This window comes from Octopus bimaculoides, chromosome 30, assembly GCF_046866305.1.
Source record: "Octopus bimaculoides isolate indiv1 chromosome 30, ASM4686630v1, whole genome shotgun sequence".
NCBI lineage: Eukaryota > Metazoa > Mollusca > Cephalopoda > Octopoda > Octopodidae > Octopus > Octopus bimaculoides.
Genome location: NC_142957.1, coordinates 11475469 through 11494461, shown reverse-complemented (window position 1 = coordinate 11494461; position 18993 = coordinate 11475469). Strand labels below are relative to the sequence as shown.

Here is an 18993-nt window from a genome sequence, read left to right as displayed (position 1 = left end):
TGTCTATTTATCTATCTATCTGTCTTTCTTTCTGTCTATTTATCTATCTATCTATCTTTCTTTCTGTCTATTTATCTATCTATCTATCTTTCTTTCTTTCTGTCTATTTATATATTAATCTATCTATCTATCTATCTATCTATCTATCTTTCTTTCTGTCTATTTATCTATCTATCTATCTTTCTTTCTTTCTTTCTGTCTTTTTATATATTAATCTATCTATCTATCTGCTTATCTATCTATCTATCTATCTATCTACCTACCTATCTTTCTATCTGTCCACCTATCTATCTAATGGGTTTGTGTCCGTTCCTCTATCACCACCTGACAACCAGTGTTGGTGTGTTTACGTCCATGCTACTTAGCGGTTGGGCAAAACGGACTATTAGAATAAGTACCAGGCTATAACTAAAACACTTCGAGGTGGTGCTCCAGCATGGCCGCAGTCAAATGCCTGAAACGGGTAAAAGAGTACACGCGCACGCACGCTCATTCTCTCTGGCATAGAAAGAGTTGCTATGGAGACCGGCGTTCGTTATGAGTTCGTCTGCTTGGCTTCAAGACGCCATTTCTCAAAACGAAAAAATGGCTAAGAAAAGCCGAAAATAATTTTACAAAAATCGGGAAAATTCGCCACAAAGGGCAGATTTCCCGTGCAAACAAATTGCACAACGGAATGTATCAGTTGTTGCACAACTTTTACATGAAAAAATATAATCCAGAAACAACTTTTTAAGGTAATAAAAAGGGGTTAAAATAAAGCGTTTGACCCGAGCTCAAAAATAAATTTTAAAAAATTATTGTAACAGGCGTAAAACAACTTTGCTGGGGAAGGAATATGGAAAAAATTTAAATACGCGCACGCGCATATATATATATATCTGTGTGTGTGTGTGTTTTTGCCCCCACCCACTATCACTTGACAACTGATGTTGATGTGTCGAGGTCCCTGTAACTTAGCAATCTATCTCTGTCTATCTATCTATCACATCTATCTGTCTATCTATCTATCTATCTATCTATCTCTGTCTATCTATCTATCTATTTGTCTGCTTAACTGTCAAAGAGTGAACAACAATGTATGGTAATGTAGCTTCGTTATGTCCCTTGCCTCATTAACAAATCTATTCAATAAAAGGGAAGGAGTTATGTCCCTTGTGCCGCCAACATAATGCTAGCTTTATTCAAACTTCGTATATCTTGGACTCCCTTATCTTTTGTCTTCCTTGTTTAGCCCCAGGTTAATCCTGATCCAGCAGACCTATGATCATCCTGTCATTTATTCAGACATGGTGTATCTAGGGCTACGTTATTTAATGTGCCTTCTTTGTTGTTTAGCCCCAGGTCATTAATGATGTAGAAGACTTATGATGAAAGGTTCTAGTTGTGACCATCCTGTCTTTTATCCAAACATAGTGTATCTAGGACTACATTATCTAATGTGTCCTTCCTTGTTCTTGTTGTTTAGCCCCAGGTCAATCCTGATCCAGACAGACTTATGATCAAAGATGTTCCAGCTGTGACCATCCTGTCTTTTATTCAGGCATAGTGTATCTGGGACTACATTATCTAATGTGTCCTTCCTTGTTCTTGTTGTTTAGCCCTAGGTCAGTCCTGATCCAGGCAGACCTATGATCAAAGATGTTCCAGCTGTGACCATCCTGTCTTTTATTCAGGCATAGTGTGTCTAGGACTACATTATTTAACATGTCCTTTGTTATCGTTGTTTAGCCCCAGGTAAGTCCTTCCTTCTCAATGTCCCCTACTCCCTTCCCAATGTCTCGCCTGCTAGGGTGTCACAGTCCAAGGTACCTGACTCAAAGAACTTCCTGCCAATCTTGACTAGCAAACACCTTCTGCTTTGTTAATCGAGTGAAATAATTACAGTCTTAATTAGCAATATACTCTGTTTTTATCCTCTACTTTGATTGTGGTCATGCTGGGGCACTGCATTGAAGGGTCTTAGTTGAATAAATCAACCCCAGAACTTTTTTTTTTTCCAAGCCTCGTACTTATTCTATGGCTCCCTTTTTGTTGAATAGCTACACAGTGGGACTGAGCCCAGCCACACAGTGGGGATGAACCCAGAACCATGTGGTTGGGAAGCAAGCTCCTTGCCACACAACCACTCCTGCTTTATTATTAGTTTAAATTAATTTTTTTTTTTTTGTGTGTGTTTCAGGTCCTGCTTGCTTTGGCCACTGGTTGCTGTGGTCATCATCATCATCATCATCGTCGTCCAAGAAAGTTATTGACCGTTGCTGTGGCGACCAAACAAAATAATTAAATATATCGCCAATAAAAAAAAAAAAAGTGATAAATATCGGTAATTGGCAAATTTTGAAATTTCTTAACGAGTTAATTATAGGTTTTGGAGAATTGAAATGTTTGCTTTTATTGCATTTTTTAAACTTTTTCTTTTCTTTTCAAATTTCTTTATTTTTGAAAAAAAAATTTTTTAATTTAGAAATTAATTCATTTCTTTCATTTTATAAATTCTGAAAAAGAATATAATAATAATAATAATAATAATAATAATAATGATTCTAACATATAATAATCCATTTTACTATAGGCACAAGGCCTGAAATTTTGTGGGGAAGGACTAGTTGATTACATTGACGACCCCCCCACCCCACCCCAATGCTGGACTGCAACTTGGTTTATTAACCCCATAAGGACGAAAAGCAAAGCTGACCTCAATATAATTTGAACTGAGAACATGAAACCAGGAGAAATAATTATAATAATAATGATGTTGATCTCAAATTTGGTGTAAGGCCTACAATTTGTGGGGAGAGAGAAAGTCAGTTCCATCAACCCCAGAATTCTACTGGTACTTATTTATTTCACCCTGAAATAATAAAAGACGAAGTTGATTTTGGTGGGGTTTGAACGGACTATATAAGAAATGATAATGTTATTATTATGAGAAGGTATATGTGTTTCTTAGTTGGATATCAATCAAACAGTTGTACAACATTTTGGATTCATGGATAGCGAGGAGGAAATGCCAGACTCTGAGGTACTTTTGCCCAGTGTTGCGAAGCCAGCTGTCGCTGGTTCGAAACGCAGGCGTGTCAAACGTAAGGGGAATCCAGCCACTGGCTCCAAGATGGGGTCTGGCTCCACGTCGTCTTCGTCGGACAAGGTCCGAATCACCGAGTCTGTGGCTGCGACGACAGTGATGACAACAGCGACCACCAACACCAGCGCCACCACTGTATCTAATGCGAGTAGTAAGAAGCAACCACGTAAGAGCTCGACGAGCAGACAGGATGCTCAGAAAGAAATGAAAGGCGGTCAGACTTCAGTAGCGCTGACCCCTAGCGCAGCTGTGGTGAGTACAGGGGGCGAGAGTCGGCCTTCATCAACGACGAGCCTGGACACGTCGACCGTAACGCCACCTCCCCCTTTGCCACCCCAACTGCACCCGCACCCTTCCCTGATGGTGAAGGAGACCCATGCCTCGTTTAACGAGCCCGTCGTCAGTGAGTACAGCTTAACTCCGAGCCTGCTTGACGAGGTGCTCTCACAGAAGAAGCTCAGGCTGTTACGGTCCCCCGATGTGGTGAAATTTTTCAAGCAACGACAGCAGCAGACCCTTTTGGCCAACAGCCGGAGCATACGGGGCTTAGGACAGCTTTCGGTGACCACCACCACCACTAATGTTGCTGATAGAACTCACTATAAAAACTGAAAACTTTTTATTTACAAAAACAAAACAAACAAAAAAAAATTAAGATTCTCTTTTTAAAAAAAAGATATTAATTAAAAAAGAGAAACTAAATTATTTAATAAATGTAAATATATTTATATATATTTTTTGCTATTATAAAGTTTTCTCTTGTTTCAATTGCTGTTACTGTTTTTCACTCGTGCGTTATTTCTTTAGCGTCCAGGACAAGACATATAACAGACCTGGCTACAAATGTTCCGATTATGTTCACTGTATCTTTTATTTCAGACATAGCACATCTAGGACTACATTATTTAATGTGTCCTTCCTTGTCGTTTAGCCACAGGTCAGTCTTGATCTAGCAAACCTATGGTCTAAGATGTTCCAGCTTTGACCATCCTGTCTTTTATTCAGACATAGGGTATCTAGGATGATATCTCACTCTATCTCTGTCTGTCTATCTCTATCTCTATTTTTGTCTATCTACCTTTCTGTCTGTATCTCTCTCTCTCTCTGTTTACGTATCTGTCTGTCTACCTGACTACCTATCTTTATCTATCTATCTGCCTGTCTGTCCTTCTATCTATCTACCTTTCTGTCTGTCTGTCTCTCTTTCTCTCTCTCTCTGTTTACGTATCTGTCTGTCTATTTCTGTCTATCTACCTGTTTGTCTCTCTTTATGTTTATTTCTATCTCTGTAACCTATCTATATGTCTGTCTATTTATCTCTATCCATGTGTGGTTGAGTATTTCACTTTGTGGAAACCCCGTGATTTCCATTTTAGCCCCAGACTTGCAATACCTTGGGCAAGTGTTTTCTACAGTAGCCTTGGGCTGATCAAAAACTTGCAAGAGTGCATGTGTGTGTGATAGCGAGAGAAAGAGAGAGAGAGTGATTGTATCTCCTTGTGTTTATATGACCTGATAATTGTACAGGCTGGCCACAAAGTCACACACCATGTGAGATATTAAGTATGCTTTATTAGCAATGGAGTAGGTTTGTTGTTGGCACTCCGTCACTTACAACATCGAAGGTTCCAGTTGATCCGATCAACGGAACAGCCTGCTCGTGAAATTAACGTGCAAGTGGCTGAGCACTCCACAGACACGTGTACCCTTAACGTAGTTCTCGGGGGATATTCAGCGTGACACAGAGTGTGACAAGGCTGACCCCTTTGAATTACAGGCACAACAGAAACAGGAAGTAAGAGTGAGAGAAAGTTGTGGTGAAAGAGTACAGCAGGGTTTGCCACCATCCCCTGCCGGAGCCTCGTGGAGCTTTAGGTGTTTTCGCTCAATAAACACTCACAACGCCCGGTCTGGGAATCGAAACCGTGATCCTCCGACCGCGAGTCCGCTGCCCTAACCACTGGGCCATTGCACCTCCACAATGGAGTAGGTAATCCATAACAAATGTTCAAAGTGTTGGTCATGCAACTCTAAACAAGTGTTCATATGGAATTTGAAATTGCAATGAACCCTCTCAAATAATTCTTCATTGCTGTCGACTTGTTCACATGTTTCAACAATTCTTTGAAGAAGATGTCCTTGGTCACGAATCTTTTCAGAATACACAAGGGATTTAATGTAACCCCAGAAGAAAAGGTCCATGGCAGTTAAATCTGGTGACCGTGGTACCCCATTCAATTGGCTCGCAATGCCCAAGGACGTTACCGTATATATGTTTACAAACCAAGGACGTTATATAGACCTCCTTGACTCAAGTTAGAGAAGGAGTGCGTATTATACACAAAGTTTAGGTTTTTCAGAGGTAGAGCCCCCTAAAAATCCCCTGCGGACTATACTCGAGGATTTACGGTAAGCATCTTTATATAGATGTATATTTATCTATATATGTTTGTGATATGTGTGAGTGTGTACACCTATATATACAGGGCGCGATGGGTAAATTGTCGCCATTTTTATGTTTTTAATTTTGCACATGTGCATTGTTTGTTTTTGATTTTGTCAACTACACAGTATAGTAGGGTCAGTTGGGCACTGTATGTGAGAAAAAAACAGCACTGCAACCACATCACCCCTAACATCTGGCCGCCTAACTCCCCAGACTGCAACCCCCTTGATTATTATGTGTGGGGCACAGTTGAACGAGAGACCAACAAATGTCCTTGTAACACCAAAGATGAACTGCAGGCAAGGATTATGGCAGCATTCACCAACTTAAACAAGGAGACCATCCAGAAGAGTTACAGGAGATTCCGAAGTGGTCTGGAGGCCGTGGTTGAAGCCAATGGCGATTTTATTGCATAAATTTACTCTTTAGTATTTCAAAATGTTTTTATGTAATTTTGGTAAATATGGCTCTTGTGCGGGTGGCACATAAAATAAAACATTTTGAGCGTGGCCGTTGCCAGTACCGCCTGACTGGCCTTCGTAGGATTTTCGAGCGAGATCGTTGCCAGTGCCCCTGGACTGGCTCTTGTGCAGGTGGCACATAAAATACACCATTTTGAGCGTGGCCGTTGCCAGTACCGCCTGACTGGCCTTCGTAGGATTTTCAAGCGAGATCGTTGCCAGTGCCCCTGGACTGGCTCTTGTGCAGGTGGCACATAAAATACACCATTTTGAGCGTGGCTGTTGCCAGTACCGCCTGACTGGCCTTCGTAGGATTTTCGAGCGAGATCGTTGCCAGTGCCCCTGGACTGGCTCCTGTGCAGGTGGCACATAAAATACACCATTTTGAGCGTGGCTGTTGCCAGTACCGCCTGACTGGCCTTCGTAGGATTTTCGAGCGAGATCGTTGCCAGTGCCCCTGGACTGGCTCTTGTGCAGGTGGCACATAAAATACACCATTTTGAGCGTGGCTGTTGCCAGTACCGCCTGACTGGCCTTCGTAGGATTTTCGAGCGAGATCGTTGCCAGTGCCCCTGGACTGGCTCTTGTGCAGGTGGCACATAAAATACACCATTTTGAGCGTGGCCGTTGCCAGTACCGCCTGACTGGCCTTCGTAGGATTTTCGAGCGAGATCGTTGCCAGTGCCCCTGGACTGGCTCTTGTGCAGGTGGCACATAAAATACACCATTTTGAGCGTGGCCGTTGCCAGTACCGCCTGACTGGCCTTCGTAGGATTTTCAAGCGAGATCGTTGCCAGTGCCCCTGGACTGGCTCTTGTGCAGGTGGCACATAAAATACACCATTTTGAGCGTGGCCGTTGCCAGTACCGCCTGACTGGCCTTCGTAGGATTTTCGAGCGAGATCGTTGCCAGTGCCCCTGGACTGGCTCTTGTGCAGGTGGCACATAAAATACACCATTTTGAGCGTGGCCGTTGCCAGTACCGCCTGACTGGCCTTCGTAGGATTTTCAAGCGAGATCGTTGCCAGTGCCCCTGGACTGGCTCTTGTGCAGGTGGCACATAAAATACACCATTTTGAGCGTGGCCGTTGCCAGTACCGCCTGACTGGCCTTCGTAGGATTTTCGAGCGAGATCGTTGCCAGTGCCCTTGGACTGGCTCTTGTGCAGGTGGCACATAAAATACACCATTTTGAGCGTGGCCGTTGCCAGTACCGCCTGACTGGCCTTCGTAGGATTTTCGAGCGAGATCGTTGCCAGTGCCCCTGGACTGGCTCTTGTGCAGGTGGCACATAAAATACACCATTTTGAGCGTGGCTGTTGCCAGTACCGCCTGACTGGCCTTCGTAGGATTTTCGAGCGAGATCGTTGCCAGTGCCCCTGGACTGGCTCTTGTGCAGGTGGCACATAAAATACACCATTTTGAGCGTGGCTGTTGCCAGTACCGCCTGACTGGCCTTCGTAGGATTTTCGAGCGAGATCGTTGCCAGTGCCCCTGGACTGGCTCTTGTGCAGGTGGCACATAAAATACACCATTTTGAGCGTGGCCGTTGCCAGTACCGCCTGACTGGCCTTCGTAGGATTTTCAAGCGAGATCGTTGCCAGTGCCCCTGGACTGGCTCTTGTGCAGGTGGCACATAAAATACACCATTTTGAGCGTGGCCGTTGCCAGTACCGCCTGACTGGCCTTCGTGCGGGTGACACGTAAAAAGCACCCACTACACTCTCTGAGTGGTTGGCGTTAGGAAGGGCATCCAGCTGTAGAAACTCTGCCAAATCAGATTGGAGCCTGGTGCAGCCATCTGGTTTTCACCAGTCCTCAGTCAAATTGTCCAACCCATGCTAGCATGGAAAGCAGACGTTAAACGACGATGATGATGATGATGTCTGTTAAAATGAGATGTCAGTGTTATTTTCATTTTTGCATAATTTAGGCAACAATTTATTCACACACACACACACACGCATTGTATTATATTATCTGCACAAGTCTGTGGTGACCCAGACTTTGCACCACATCATCTTGGCAACCCCCCCCCCCTCTTCTCCCCATCCCCTTCCTTCATTTTCTCTTCCCCTCTCCTCTCCTTTCCTCATCTTCTTCCTCCCTCCTCTCCTTCCCCCATCCCCTTTTGTACCCTCCTCTCCTCCCACCCTTCTTCTCTGCTCCCCATATTTCTCCCCCTCCTTCCCATCTTCCCCTCTTCTCCGCACCCCATCTTCTTTCTCCCTCCTCTTCTTCTCCTCCTTCCCATCTTCCCCTCTTCTCCTTTCCCTTCCTCCTACCCCTCCCCCGTCATCTCCCACCGTCCCCTCGTCTCCCTTTCACCCCACTCTCACCCCAAACAACCATAGCAACTAGTTTCCATGGTGTCAAGCATGGCTTTCGTTTTGTTTCTCATTCATCCTCAACGGAAAGAATGACTTCCACTGAACGAGCCATTAATTAGCACTTGTTTTGTTAACGAGGTTTGTTAAGGTAATAACGAGATAAAAAGAAAAACAAAGGTAATGAATTCGACTAGACAGATTCGAGGTGGGGTGGCACAGGACGAGAGTCATGATCTGGACACATCTACGATCTGTACGTGGTAAGAAGGTTGCTTCCCAACCACATGGTTTTGGGTTCAGTCTCACTGTGTGGTACCATAGGCAAGTGTCTTCCACTGTGGCCTTTGGCCAACCAAGGCCTTGTGAGTGGATTTGGTGGTCGGAAAATGAAAGAAGCCCATCGTATATTTATATGTATATATAGGATTTTCGAGCGAGATCGTTGCCAATGCCCCTGGACTGGCTCTTGTGCAGGTGGCACATAAAAGACACCATTTTGAGCGTGGCCGTTGCCAGTACCGCCTGACTGGCCTTCGTGCGGGTGACACGTAAAAGCACCCACTACACTCTCTGAGTGGTTGGCGTTAGGAAGGGCATCCAGGTGTAGAAACTCTGCCAAATTAGATTGGAGCCTGGTGTAGCCATCCGGTTTCACCAGTCCTCAGTCAAATCGTCCAACCCATGCTAGCATGGAAAGCGGACGTTAAAACGATGATGATGATGATGATGTGAATATATATATATATACATACATGCTTACCAACCACATGGTTCCGGGTTCAGTCCCGCTGCGTGACAACCTTGGGCAAGTGTCTTCTACTACAGCCTCGGGCCGACCAAAGCCTTGTGAGTGGATTTGGTAGACGCAAACTGAAAGAAGCCCGTCGTATATATATATATATGTGTGTGTCTATGTTTCTCCCCTCAACATCGCTTGACAACCGATGCTGGTGTGTTTACATCCCCGTAACTTAGCGGTTCAGCAAAAGTGACCGATAGAATAAGTACTAGGCTTACAAAGAATAAGTCCTGGGGTCGATTTGCTCGACTAAAGGTGGTGCCCCAGCATGGCCGCAGTCAAATGACTGAAACAAGTAAAAGAGTAAAGAGAGAGAGTATACCTGTATACATACATACATATGTATTCAATGACTGGCATCCATGCCAACTTCGTCTCTTTCATTGGACACTAAACTCGGCTTGCGAAGACCTGTTGGAGCAAGCGAAAGCAAAATCGTGATGGCACCTGTGCCCAGCGTCGCCTTCCTGGCACTTGTGCCAGTAGCACGTGAAAAAAACATTCAAGCGAGATCGTTGCCTGTGCAGGTGGTACGTAAAATACACCATTTTGAGCATGGCCGTTACCAGTACCGCCTGACTGGCCTTCATGTAAAAGCACCCACTACACTCTCGGAGTGGTTGGCGTTAGAAAGGGCATCCAGGTGTAGAAACTCTGCCAAATCAGATTGGAGCCTGGTGTAGCCATCTGGTTTCACCAGTCTTCGGTCAAATCATCCAACCCATGCTAGCATGGAAAGCGGACGTTAAACGATGATGATGATGATATATATATACACTCACACACACACATATATATACATATACATATTATATATATATCTCTTTTACTTGTTTCAGTCATTTGTCCGGCCATGCTGGAGCACCGCCTCAAATTTATTTTAGTCAAATGAAACGACCCCAGAACTCATTTATGGTCTCAAAGCCTGGTACTTATTCCATAGGTCTCTTTTTTGCTGAACCGCTAGGTCACGGGGATGTAAACACACCCACAGCTGTTGTCAGGCCATGGTGAAGGACAAACACAGACACAAAGACGCGCCCGCGCACACGCACACATGCATGAAGGGGATAATGATAACGTTGTTGGCCTAATTGCTCTTTAAATTTAAATTTCTCTGCTGTAGGAACATGTATTTTGTTACATTTGTCCTCCTTTATTTGTCACGTATTTGTTTATTGTACACCACACAACAGAAGCTGCTGCTGTTGCTGCTGGATTGCTCCATTATGTGAGAAAGAGAACAATCTGGTATATTGATTATTGAATGCTGTTGATCACTTGCTTTTCTTCTTTCGTACATTCTATACATCCATGTGTGCCAGGTGCCAACAAGCTGTTGACGATGATGCGCTGGTTTCTTTTTGAAATGCTGTTTGTGTGTTTGTATATATAATTATATGCATATATCCATACATATATGTACATACTGACATCTATATGTATACATACAAGCATATATGGGTATAGGACATCACAATGAGAAACCTAAACATAAAGACGAAGACAGAAAACGAACTTTTTTTTCGAAACAGAAACGAGACATGCAACATAAAGAATATTACCCTTCTTCAGTTGTCCCTGTTCCATCTACTCTGTGTTTCGAAGGGAAGGACAATGCGCGACTCCATTGGAGCAGTCCTTCCCGCAAAGCAAATTAATTAAAATTTGGAAATTTTTGTGGAGGGTGAAATTGTAAAGAAGAACAGGACAGTGAGAACAAGACAGTAAAAACAAGACATGACAGTGAGAATAAACGGTTAGAGCTGTTAGGCCAAGACGATAGAAAAATTATTATTTTGAACGCTAGTTAGAGAGTGAAAAAATTTGCTTCTTGTCTGTAGGATGGCAGGAAATAGAAAGAAAGAATCCCTTTTGTCACGTGTCAGCGAAGAGAGGGCCAAGGAGGAGGAGTGAGAGAGGGAACGGTGAAAGGAAGAGAAGAATCGGGGGGGGGGGAGAAACAGAAAGGATGAAGAAAAAGAGGGAGAGAGATATAGACAGGGAAGTGATGGGCTTCTTTCAAGTTTCCGTCTACCGAATCCACTCGCAAGGCTTTGGTCGGCCTGAGGCTATGTTAGAAGACACTTGCCCAAGGTGCCACGTACTGGGGCTGAACCCAGAATCATGTAGTTGAGAAGCAAGCTTCTTACCACACAGCCACTCTTGTGCCTGTGTGTATATATATATATATATATATATATATATAATATATATATATACATATATATATATATATGTATGTATGTTTGTATAAATATACATTATATGTACATACACATATATATATATATATATATATATATATATATATATATATATATATATACATATACATATATATACACTCACATTTGTAGCTGCTTGTATTATTAACAACTGTAAGACTATCTCCTCCTTAAAATACATCCAGACATGTTTCCTCATGACGCAATAATGTTTATAATTTACCAGCTTTAATTTCACCCTGGGTTTGGCTAAATGGGGACATGAATATCCAATTTGTAGCCTTGCTAGCCTCGTTAACCTACATTAGTAAACGATTAACCCTGGCTCTGTCTATCTGCCGACAGCCCCTACACCAGTCTCCCGCTTGTGTAACCCTTTCAATTCCATCAACAAATTCACAATTTTCTCCATTAGAATCGTCGTTATCAATATGGTTGTCATCATTGCTACTCTCATCAACATCTTCGTTACTAGCTCCACCACCACCATCACTACCACCTCCACTACCACTACAGCCACAACCACCACCATCACCACCACTCAAAGAGAGACAGACACTTGAAGTGATAGATAAATAAACAGACAGATAGATAGATAGATATATAGATACATACATACATACATAGACAGACAATTAGATAGATAGATAGATAGATAGGTTTCTTTATTAGCCACACAGGGCTCAACACAGAGTGGACAAAATACAAATGTAGAGTTTTTCTTTTCGAGGGGGTCGAAAACAAAGCAGAAAAAAAACAAAAGTGGGGACAACGATGAAAAAAAAACATCGCAAAACGTTTGGGGTATTTACAAAAAATACGAAATAATACAAAAAATTCCCAATAAATGGGGAGGTTATCCGTGGAAAGAAAAACCTACGAAAAGACCACGGTAACCTCGGTCTTTAGCGTCACAGTTTGTTAAATAAAATTCCTTTTATTTAAGCAAGAAATATAAGTAACTCTCTGTTTACAAAATTTTAAAACGTTTTATAGAATCATGGTCAAGGTGGCTTCGTCATTTATACGTGCCATTCTTGCTACATGTATCCATCTTTTTTCGAAACATTTGCTAGACAACACTTGCCTCTCTATTCTCACCTTCCTTTTCAAGTGATACTTGAAAAAGTTGATGAGAGATTGACCAGAGAGGAAAGTATTTGTCTCTAATCCTTTCAGACGCGTCCACCAGATGCATTCTTTGGCCATAGCCACAAGTACGATAAATACAGCTCTTCCTTCCCGTTTAAAGGAAGGAGGCTTGACGATAGACTCGGTTGATAAACCGACTCGTCCCACACGCGACAGCAGTCGTTCGACATAAGAGATAGATAGACAGATAGATAAACAGACAGATAGATATATAGATACATACATAGACAGACAATTAGATAGATAGATAGATGGATAGATAGATAGATAGACAGATAGATCAATAAATAAATGGATAGATAGATAGATAGATCAATAAATAGGTAGGCAAACAGATAGATAAATTGATAAATGGATGGATAGATAGATATCTTTTTATTATAGCCACACAGGGCTAAATACAGAAAATGGACAAATTACAAAGTAGAGCTTTTCTTGGGGGGGGGGGTGGATAATTTCGATCAAAAGGGATCGCGGGAAGAAAAAAAAAACGTGGGTGAGGGGGTGATCAATAGGGATCGTGTATCACAGTCGATGTAAAAAACGGGGAACAGATTAGGTTTATCCGTGGAGAGAAAAGCCTACGGAAAAGACCACGGTCACCTCAGGCTTTTTTTTTTTAAAGGTACATGAAAGTAAGTACCTTCTCTCTTTTTGTTACAAGTCTATGCTTAAAATGGTGTCGTCTTTCATTCTTACCATTCTTGCCACATTTACCCATTTTTTATTGAAACTTTCCTTCGACAACACCTTCCTCTCTATCCTCATCCTCCTTTTCAAGTGGTACTTGAAAAAGTTGACGAGGGACTGACCAGAGAGGAAAGTGTTTGTTTGTAGACCTTTCAAACGCGTCCACCACACGCATTCTTTTGCCATAGCTATCAGTGTTACAAAAACCGTTTTTCCTTCCCGTTTAAAGGAAGGTGGCGGAACAATATTCACGATAGACTCGGCTGATAAGTGGGCTCGTCCCACAAGCGACAACAGCCGTTCGACGAAGGTCCACAGCTCTGAAATATCTGGACACTGCACGAGTGCGTGCAGAACAGTTTCGTCGCTCTGTCCGCATCTCGGGCAGGTCGGTCCGGTGGTTTTCGAACCGTAAATAGATAGGTAGATAGTTAGACACATACACACATAGATATACATTCACACACACATACATGAGAACACAGACAAACATACATGTACAGAGAGAGAGAGAGACACGTGCACACAGATATGTACGTAAACACACAGATACACGGAGGCAGCCCCTCCCCAATGCATGTGCTTTCACCCTCCCCCTCCTCCTCTGCTTTGAGTATAGTCCCCACCCCCCATTTTCCTTGACCCCTTAACAGAATCACCTTTGAAATCCGACACCCCACTCCCCAGTGCAGTCTGTGCTAGTACGCGCCAAGTTTGACAGGTCCAGATGTTTCCGGAATGGGATACGGAAGAGGAGGATAAGCCACTGGAAGAATAAAGGGTCTCACACAGAGGACGATTTCAGGTGGTTGCTTCACATGCTAGAAATAGCAGCTGAATCTCTTTAAAAGCTCCTCTCTGTAGCGTTAGACTGTGGCCATGTTGGAGCATCACCTCGAAAGGTTTTTTTTTTTTTTTTTGTTTAGACAAATGAATCGACCCTAGTACTTGGTATATGTGATAAAGCCTGGTACTTACTCTATCGGTCATTTTTGCTGAACTGCCAAGTTATGGGGATGTAAACACACCAACACTGGTTGTCAAGCAGTGATGGGGGACAAACATAGGCACAAAGAAACACACACACATTTATATGTATTTATATACACGGTGGGCTTCTTTCAGTTTCCGTCTATCAAATTCACTCACAAGGCTATAGCAGAAGACACCTGCCCTAGGTGCCACGCAGTGGGACTGAACCTGGAACGATGTGGTTGGGAAGCAAGCTTCTTACCACACAGCCATACATACATATATATATATATATATTTGTTCTTTTACTTGTTTCAGTCATTTGACTGTGGCCATCCTGGAGCACCAGCTTTTAGTTGAAGAAATCGCCCCATGGACTTATTCTTTGTAAGCCTGGTGCTAATTCTATCATTCTCTTCTGCCGAACCGATAAATTATTGGGATGTAAACACACCAACATCAGTTGTCAAGCGATGGTAGAGGGATAAATAGACACAAACACACACACATAAATATATACATATGTGTATGTATATATATATATATATATATATATATATATTGAGAAAAAGGGTCACCAGAGTTTTGAACTTGTCAAATTGAATTTCTATTTCACAGGTTCGAATATAAAAGATTTTTTTCCAAAATTCTGGCGACCTTTTTTCTCAATATTCAATATCTGTACACCACACCTAACACTATACACATATATATATATATATATATATATATATACAGGGTGTCCACAAAGTCTGGGTACATGGGGATTAACACATATTTTAAGAAATTATTATTTCTTATATTTAATTGTTTATGTTATGATTTTATTTACTCCATATAGCCAGACTTTGTGGACACCCTATGTATATATATATATATATATATATATATATATATATATATACGACACATTTCTTTCAGTTTTCATCTGCTCACAAGGCTTTGGTTGGCTCGAGGCTATAGTAGAAGATACTTGCCCAAGGTGCCATGTCGTGGGACTGAACCCAGAACCATGTGGTGGGTAAGGAAGTTTCTTACCACACAGCCACTCCCGCACCTATATATATATGTGTGTGTGTGTGTGTGCGTATATATGTATGTATTTTATAGGTTAGAGGTAGGTATTCTTTATACAGGTGTTCTCCATCCTGTCAACACCTCAAATGTAAAATTCTCCCCTGAAGATGGATCCAAGTGACTATCATTACTCCAGACCACCAAACCCCCAGAAACAGCTGTTGGATTTGTAAAACTCTACCTATTTAACTCCTGATATCATTTATAGTCAAAATATTTTATATCCATACCCATGTACATTTTTTCTATTAAATGTATTTAATATTCTGTGTTAATTGATTTGCCTAACTTGCTTGCCGTTACATTTTCTTTATATATTCAAGTAATATAAAGCTCCGTTGTTACTGGAACCATATCTCATGTTCTTACTGACACAATGACCAAACCACACCCCTGCTCTGTAAGAAAAGAATTTGGTTTTACTTGAATGAATATTATGAAGGCTTTTGTATATTTCAAATTAGAGGATTGGAAACAATTATCTATCTATTTATCTGCTTATCTATCTTTTTTTTTTTTTTTTTTTCTTCCCGCGATCCCTTTTGATCCAAATCATCCCCCCCCCCCAAAAGCTCTACTTTGTAATTTGTCCATTTTCTGTATTTAGCCCTGTGTGGCTATAATAAAAAGATATCTATCTATCTATCTATCTATCTATCTATCTATCTGCCAGTTTGTCTGTCTGTTAATCTATCTACCTGTCTTTCTTTCTGTCTATCTGTCTGTCTAACTATCTATGTTTTAATCTCTCTATCTTCTGTCTGTCTGTTTATCAGAAATTACGGTATTCAGATCTATCTATCTATCTATCTATCTATCTATCTATCTATCTATCTATCTATCTATCTATCAATTTATCTGCCTATTTATGTATCTATCTATTTATCCATCTATCTGCCTATCTATCTATCTGTCTATCTATCTATCTATATATATATGGGAGAATATACAAAAAATAACAACAGACGAGGACAGGTGGTGTAAATAACAAAAGGATATATTAGTATGACGCTCGGGAATACGGAAAGTCTTTGACGTTTCGAGCTACGCTCTTCAACAGAAAGAATACGGAGACAAGGAGAAAAACACGGAGAAAAAAAATTGAATAGTGTTCAGTCAACGGTATGGCTGACCGGAATTTAGAAATTCTTTTTTCAGGAGAGCTAAGAAAGGGGGAGATAACAAACGGTGATCGGGAACGAGGGGCTGTGTGTGGGAGGTAGAATGCTGGTGATATATATATATATGTAGACTGGAGCGAACACGTTACAATGAAGTAGAGAAATTTGAAAAGACAACACGAAACCAGTTATTTCTCAAAATACAATGTTTATATACCAAAAAGATTTTCTAACGTTTTTCTGACATAATTTAAATATATACTTTAACCAAGTAACACAAGCCTTCTGTAGTTTTTTCACTCTTATTATCTTTTATACATCCAACCACGTGCTTTCACATACCAACTTTCTCACCTATATATATATATATATATAGCTATATCGATGCAAACAGGTAAAATAGAACTCAAAATATGAGTATATTATTATTATTATTATCATCATTATTATTACTAGCTGGCCCCGTACCATCAAAGATGACAGCTAATTGTTGTATTTTATATATAAATAAGGTGGTCATTATATATATATATATATATATATATGGTAGGCTTCTTTCAGTTTCCTTCTACCAAATCCACTCACAAGGCTTTAGTCGGCCTGAGGCTGTAGTAGAAGACACTTGTCCAAGGTGTCACATACTGGGACTGAACCTAGAACTCTGCAGTTGGTAAGCAAGCTTCTTTCCACACACACACACACACGTGTGTGTATCACTTGACACCAATTTTTCTCTGTTCTGGATAATTGCTTTTTCTTTCAGGTCATTAAAGGTTGTTACCAGCTGCACCACTACCACCACCACCACTAACAACAACAACAACAACACTAGAACCAGTAATTACCCTGCTGCCAATTGTACCACTATAACCACCAAATATAATTGCTATCATACCCACCCACCCATCCACCAAAACCACCACCACCACCATCCCTACCCCACACCACCGCCACCACCATCCCCACATCATCACTACCACCACCATCACCACTATGGACCATCGGCACCACCATCCCTACCTCCACCATCACTGCCACCACGTCCGCTTTCCATGCTAGCATGGGTTGAACGATTTGACTGAGGACTGGTGAACCAGATGGCTACACCAGGCTCCAATCTGATCTGGCAGAGTTTCTACTGCTGGATGCCCTTCCTAATGCCAACCACTCCGAGAGTATAGTGGGTGCTTTTACGTGCCACCAGCACGAAGGCCAGTCAGGCAGTACTGGCAACGGCCACGATATATATACATATATATATATATATATATATATATATGCGAGTAAAAATAAATACAAAAAAAGGTGGATTTTTTTGTATGATTGTGTAATAAATTTTTCATTATTTTCAAAATTAACTGAAATTGTTGTTGGCACTCCGTCGCTTACGATGTCGAGGGTTCCAGTTGATTCCGATCAACGGAACAGCCTGCTTGTGAAATTAACGTGCAAGTGGCTGAGCACTCCACAGACACGTGTACCCTTAACGTAGTTCTCGGGGGGAGATTCAGCTGACCCTTTGAATTACAGGCACAACAGAAACAGGAAGTAAGAGTGAGAGAAAGTTGTGGTGGAAGAGTACAGCAGGGTTCGCCACCATCCCCCTGCTGGAGCCTCGTGGAGCTTTAGGTGTTTTCGCTCGATAAACACTCACAATGCCCGGCCTGGAAATCGAAACCGCGATCCTATGACTGCGAGTCCGCTGCCCTAACCACTGGGCCATTGCGCCTCCAGTCATGTGACTTAGCTTCCAGAGCTTTCCATCAGGTCAGTCTCAAGCCTTTACTCACCAAACCATCTGAGACCATCCCTGCCTGACTGGGTACCAGGCTTCTTACTACACAGCCCCTTATGTTTTTACGGTAAGGGATCAAGTTTTATTTTGGCTGTAATTTTGATGATGTGTTTCGTTTTTCTTTTGGGTACTTTGGTTCAAAATATTTTTGCTTTGGTTAAATTCCAGCATTCTGGTTAATTGGTTAATTGGTTGGTTGGTTGGTTGGTTGGATGGCTTTCTGGTGACGTCTTTTGTTTGTCGAATGTTTTCGTTCTGGATTGGTTACTCTTTTATTCTCTTTTACTTGTTTCAGTCTTTTTGACTGCGGCCATGCTGGAGCACTGCCTTTAGTCGAGCAAATCGACCCCAGGACTTATTCTTTTTGTAAGCCTAGTACTTATTCCATCGGTCTCTTTTTGCCGAACCGCTAAATTACGGGGACGTAAACACACCAGCATCGGTTGTCAAGCGATGGTGGGGGGACAAACACAGACACACAAACACACACATATATATATACATATATATATATATATATATATATATATATATATGACGGGCTTCTTTCAGTTTCCGTCTACCAAATCCACTCAAGGCTTTGGTCGGCCCGAGGCTATAGTAGAAGACACTTGCCCACGGTGCCAAGCAGTGGGACTGAACCCGGAACCATGTGGTTGGTAAGCAAGCTACTTACCACACAGCCACTCCTGCGCCTATGCATATATACGACGGGCTTCTTTCAGTTTCCATCTACCAAATCCACTCACAAGGCTTTGGTCGGCCCGAGGCTATAGTAGAAGACACTTGCCCAAGGTGCCAAGCAGTGGGACTGAACCCGGAACCATGTTTAAGTC

General features: G+C 41.9%; 1 protein-coding gene across 1 annotated transcript in view; it reads left to right on the top strand.

The window, feature by feature from the left end:
• Positions 1-18993, top strand: part of LOC106879595 (sodium- and chloride-dependent GABA transporter ine) — a 111784-nt gene that overhangs the window by 7802 nt on the left and 84989 nt on the right. Inside the window, exon 3 of the mRNA XM_089345789.1 lies at positions 2183-2326. The gene's annotated coding sequence lies outside the window, so the exon portion shown is untranslated. The remainder of the gene's footprint in view (positions 1-2182; positions 2327-18993) is intronic.